Source organism: Lactuca virosa, chromosome 3 (genome assembly GCF_052849685.1).
Source record: "Lactuca virosa cultivar CGN04683 chromosome 3, Lactuca_virosa_CGN04683_v6, whole genome shotgun sequence".
NCBI lineage: Eukaryota > Viridiplantae > Streptophyta > Magnoliopsida > Asterales > Asteraceae > Lactuca > Lactuca virosa.
Window position 1 is genome coordinate 43165587 of NC_136428.1, and position 5861 is coordinate 43171447.

Here is a 5861-nt window from a genome sequence, read left to right on the forward strand (position 1 = left end):
AAAATTTCAACCTAAATCTCGGCACTAATTCCCGATTTTCTCTATATCTAGGGTTTTAATTTTACATGGTGGAGTCCAATGGTTGTCGTTCGTAACCTATTTCACTCTCACATGACTATTTTATTTAACTTGGAAACCGAAAGAGGTAATGCTCAATCTCCCTAATCATCCATCATTACTCTCTACATATAACCAAACTCCATCTAAACAAAACACTACTTTCACCACACAATTATTGTAAATTTTGTTTTAAGGCTTTGTTGGTATACATCTCAATCCGTTGATTTCTAATTTTAGGTATTTTGTAAGTCGGATTTGTGCCACCATATATGTATATTTGACTTTTAAGGTAAAGAGTGTTAAGTGGTAGATTTTGAGAACGAAAATCGAGTTATGCCGGTTCGAGACCACGACATGCTCATATTGATATAGACTTGTGGCAGGTGAATTTCTAATAAGTAAATGTGGGTTTTTTTGTTGAATCTCTAAGATTTAAACTCTATACTGTAAGTTATATGATTAGTATATTCTTGTTTCTTATTTCTGTTTATAATCTTATATATATGTTCTCTATTTGTGTTTATGATCTGAGTGTGGTTGTGTGTGTGTGTATGTGCAAGCTATATGTATGGGATGTGGGTGTGTGTTTGTGTTGTGGGTGTGGGTGTGGGTGTGGGTGTGTATATATGCAGTTTATAAGTTGTTCTAAAACTTAAATTTTACATATTTTGAATCCATTTTATATGAAGAACTGAAAATGCATTACATAAGTTGTCCCAAAACTTAATTGTACAGATTATAAGTTATCCTAAAATGTGAATAGACTTCTTATAAATCCACGGTATAAGTTGTCTCGGATATTGAATGAACAAATTATAAGTTGTATGTTAATAAATATTATGTGTGTGTGTGTGTGTGTGTGTGTGTGTGTGTGTGTGTATATATATATATATATATATATATATATATACACACACTTTAATAAGCATTTAGCCTCAAATGCTGAATTTTAAGAGGTATAACCCTTAAAGCATCATATACAACCATTTTATGCATTGAAAAAGTAAGATTCTTATTTGGTCAACGTAAACCTTAACACCCCATTCCCGAGTTTATTTTAAAGAGAGAAAAGAAAAGAAATGGATGGAAGTGAGAGGAAATAAAAGAAATTGGTGTTCCCGGGTTTTATTAAAGGGATGAAGTGGAAGGAAATAGAATGATCACTGTCCCTTCTAACTTTCCTTCCAATTTGAAAGGATTTGGAGAGAATGAACAAAATATTTATTTTTCCTTCAATTTTTCTCCAACTCAGGAACAACAAAAGACGAATTTTGTTTCCTTTCTTTTCTTTTTTTTCTCTCCTTACTTTCTTTTCTTTGCTACAACTCGGGAACGGGGTGTAAATCTCGATGCTCTTTACCAGGTCCATTCCCTATCCGGTTCAACAATGTCCCCTCTACGTCGCCCTTTCTTCCGCCCTGAAATGGTATAACTCTGTTAATCTTCTTCGACATTTATATAACCCTCCCCCACAATGAGAAACCATAGCGAGCATAATCTCCAAACTCCTTCATCGAAGACCATCGCAAGCCATCATTCGCTCCCCTATCGACCATCACAATCACGATCTGGTGGCAAAGAATCACCATCGACCACCATTACCAACTAACCACCATCTCGTAACCCCTACTGCCTTCAACCACCATGACAGAAAATCCCCACCACCATTGTTGCTCTTTGTCTATGCACACTCCACCAAACAACCGACTATGTTCCTCAGAAGCTTCAAATCTCTTCACATTTGGTACGTTTATGTTTTATATCAACATTCCTTTTCTGTTTTTTGGTGTTGTAATGATATTTTACGTTTGATTTATATTTCCTCTCTATCGACCCTTATCAAAGCTAGGCCCTTGAAGTAACATCTAAGGAAAGCTACATGACATAGACATACCCTTTGATTTGCTCTTTTTTATCCTCGACTTTGATAATCTAGAATTATTGTATTGCCATGTCGCTTAAAGGTGTCGGTGTGAATGAAATATGGCCCACAGAAACAAGCCGACATGGAAAAAAGAAGTATTGCCTGCATTGTATTGTCAAGACAACCAGACTACCATTTACCTTGATTCTTTAATTTTGTTTCAGACAAGCATCCAACTTCTATGATTTTGAATTTAAGGTAGGTTGCTTTCATTACTTTACTTCCTTTATTTGAGATTACGAATCATTTTGTTGTTTCATGCATTGGATTATAATATGGAACCCATGAACTTTGACTGACTATAGGACACAATGTCTAGGCTGGTTGATGAAGATCCTATAATAGTAGTGTCCGACAACAAAATATTGGAGTGACAAAAGCTCAAAAACCAAACAAATTTGAGGGCCTTGAGCATATCAAATCATTAACCATCTTTTTATTTCTTTGATTACAGGATATGATGTGCACACCTTGACTTCTAAAGAAACTAACATACTCACCACCTCTTTTTTCCACCCTTAAAGTTCGATTTTCCCATTTTGTAATTGTTTTAGATTTTTTACTCATTTTTGCTCTAACGGTTTGAGTTTTAACAAGTTTTATTCATAATAGATGTTTTAAAGCTCTCACAGCTTCAAAGTTCTAACTGGTTCATTTCTTACTGATTTTGTTTATTTTTTGATGCTTCAGTTTTTAATCATTTGATTGTGGATATCGATTGCAACACACCTATAAATCTAAAAGCTTGCATTGCGTCATCCACCTGAAGGTTATTCCTTGGCTCTATCAAAATATAGAGTTTAAGGATTTTCAATTCTATTTTCTTTTGTATTAGTCTTAAAGGAAAGTAATATTCTATTGTTGCGGATTACACATACCTCCCATGGGACAGCCGAAAAGTGAAGAAAATTATCCGGAGTTAAACTGACTTTGAAGACCAAGAGTTAACATGTAGGTCTCTTCCCTTGGATTTTTTTTTCTTTTGATTTCTCTTTTATTTATAAATTTTGTGTTTCCAATTTATAAGATAAGTTATACATGTTTGTATGTGCCTGCGATATGTATGTGTGTGTTATGTATGATGTGTGTGCTCTGTTTTGTTATGGAACAAGTTCTAGATCCAATATATGAAAGCACATCTGGGTGAAACCAAGATATTTGTTGCACACTTTTTACATTACACTCTTGTACAAACTTTTTTTTCAATAATACCTAAAATACCCTTTATGATGATGTTTTCAGTTATTTCGAGGCATGTAATGAGGCTGCAACACTTGTTGTGTGGGGGTGATCAATACAAGGTAAAAAGTAATGTGCATGATGGGAAATTGTTGGAAAATACAACAAAAAGAAAAGGTTTATCCTTACCTTGAAGAACTCAAAAACCTACGGTTCCTTGACCCTAACCGGATTCCTCACCTTTTCCTTTTTTTTCGACTTTGACTCCAATGGAGGGGGTTAAGAACTCAAAAACTCTTTCTTACATATTATATGTGTGAGCTCATTCTCTCTTTCTTGAAAGTCTTTAAAACAGCAGGTGTGCTTATTTTTATTTGACACACTTATTCATGTTAGCTAATTACGTATGAGATTTCTACATGCTTACAACGTATGAAAAAAAAAATGCATAAATTGGTATTATTCTCATTTTCCTCAGGTCTTGGGTAATATATTTAAGTTCACTTTAAGGAACCCTGTTTACAAACTTGCATTTACACCATATATGTGTGTATTCTCTTATCCATGTGTTTTTGTTTTTTTTCTTACATGTATAATAGTTCTATTTTGTCATATTTTTTATTGGATGAACTAAACTTACAACTTTGTATCATAAAATATGAAAAAAGGTGAAAGTTTGTTGCAAAAATTCACCTATAACTGTTAATATGCAATGTTATTCTTTTTAGGTTTTTGGAACATTGTTTGTGATGGGCGTCGTTTTCATCCATGTTTGCTGGTTAAAATGAGGTATATTTGTTTCACATCTCAAATTGATTAGGTTTTTGATATTTAAATCCCGCTAGGATTTTGGTCAATTTGATTGAATGAGAACCAACTAAATATTAATTAGGGCTTACTTCGATTGAACTGTTTATGAGTTTATGGTGTTGTCTATTGCCAATTACTTTAGCTTGGTCCTTTTTTGAAAAAAAAGCAATAATAAACTTATATGAATTAACAACCGATTATTTTGGGAATTATGAACATAAACATATGTAACATCCTTGACTAATTCCACTATTCTACTCGAAAAAACCTTGTAACATGTTGACTCTTTTCCAAATAACAGTTTTCAAGGTATTTACAAACGTTAACACTGATGTTGATTTGGCATTTTTTACTGATATAGCTTAGAGTCAGAGGAGGTTGCTTCTTGATAGAGGTCAAGAACGAATCTGAGGATGATCCAGTGAAGAAAACTGAGATCTGATTCCAAATCTGGGAACATTTGTTACATTTTGTGATTTAATCTGTTTATTTTAGGTTCCAGAATGGGACAAATTGGTAGCATACCTAGATCTACTAGAGATAACAAATTCATGTTTGATAATTCTAATTTTATAAGTTTCAGTTATAATAAATTCATTTAAAATTTTTACTTAGCTATATATCCAACTGAATGTTGTTTGAAGATGGTTATTGGTACTTAATCTATAAGTTCTATTTGTTGATCGTCTAAATTTTGTTATTATTGTTGTTATTTCCACCAATTATTTAACCGAATAAGCCGATAAAGAATATACTGTTTTTTAGTTTTAGTATTCAACCAAATAATCTGATCAAATTTGCATCTTCTATAATGGTTGAATATTGTTTTTGGGATAATTGATGGAAGCTTTTCCCCTTGCTGCTGCAATTGACCATTTTGTCCCCGTATTCAAGAGGTACTTCGCATTATTACTAAAGTTTGATGATTATATTACAAGACATTGAGAGGGAAAGAAAGAAAAACGAGAAAACTGTATTATGAAAAACCTATCAAATTCATAGGAAAATATATTTCAGGACAATGTGTGGTTTGAAAAGTGGAATAATGTTAGTGTGTGGTCTAAAACAGTAAACTTGTAAAACTATGTAATTGTTAATCAAGTGTTTTTTTTAAGGTCAAATAAACAGATAATGGATCATAAGTAACAAAACAAATTGGGTCAGTCCTTTTCATTTTCATATCATAGTGTTGTACTTTATTAAATCTATCAAATATAGTTTTGATAAACAAATATATGCTTTCCTTTGATTTGTTTGACTGTATTGATTTGGATGTGAATGAAATTTTTTTTGACTTTTTAGCACTACAAGAGTAATGAACAAGGAGTAACGACATTAACAAGTTTTTTATACTTGATTTTTAATTGGTTTTGGACAGATTTTCCCTATATGTTGGAGAGTATGCTGTCGGTCAAGTTGTGCACACTCTTGATGTTGGAGAGCATGTTATTTTTGGACAGATCTGCCCTTGCCCCTGCGTCAGTAAATTAGAGTTTTATATTCTCAAAGTATTATGTTTTCATTCAAAGAAATAGACGATTAAAAGGAATGGAGATTTAATTTTTGAAATATGTTTCCTTCACAAAAATAAAACAAAGGATGATGCCTACAAAATACTTTTTGAAACAAAATTAAGTTTGAAAATTAAAATAAAATGATGATCTGTTTTGGAAACTAAAGGCATGAATTTTAGAAATAGAGGTTTCCTTCACGTAATTATAAGAAAGACGTTTCCTTCATATAATTAGGGTGAATGACCATACATTTTAATTTGATTTCTCAAATTATAATCTTGTTTATAACCGACGAGATCTTCTCCTTCCTAAAACAAAGGCATGATCTTTTTGCAGATAAAAATTAAAATTTCTCCTTCCTAAAATAAATGTAT

The 5861-nt window shown here is 32.3% G+C and overlaps 1 long non-coding RNA gene across 2 annotated transcripts; it reads left to right on the top strand.

The window, feature by feature from the left end:
* The first annotated feature begins 1403 nt into the window (after positions 1-1403).
* On the top strand, positions 1404-4583 carry LOC145162288 (uncharacterized). Of its 2 annotated transcripts, none has more exons than XR_013739019.1 (5): positions 1404-1804; positions 2675-2935; positions 3227-3521; positions 3892-3952; positions 4335-4583. It is a non-coding gene; the product is annotated as an uncharacterized LOC145162288 (long non-coding RNA). The 2 variants fall into 2 exon arrangements; XR_013739020.1 differs by having other exon boundaries at positions 1405-1804; positions 3227-3285.
* The last annotated feature ends 1278 nt before the right edge of the window (positions 4584-5861 follow it).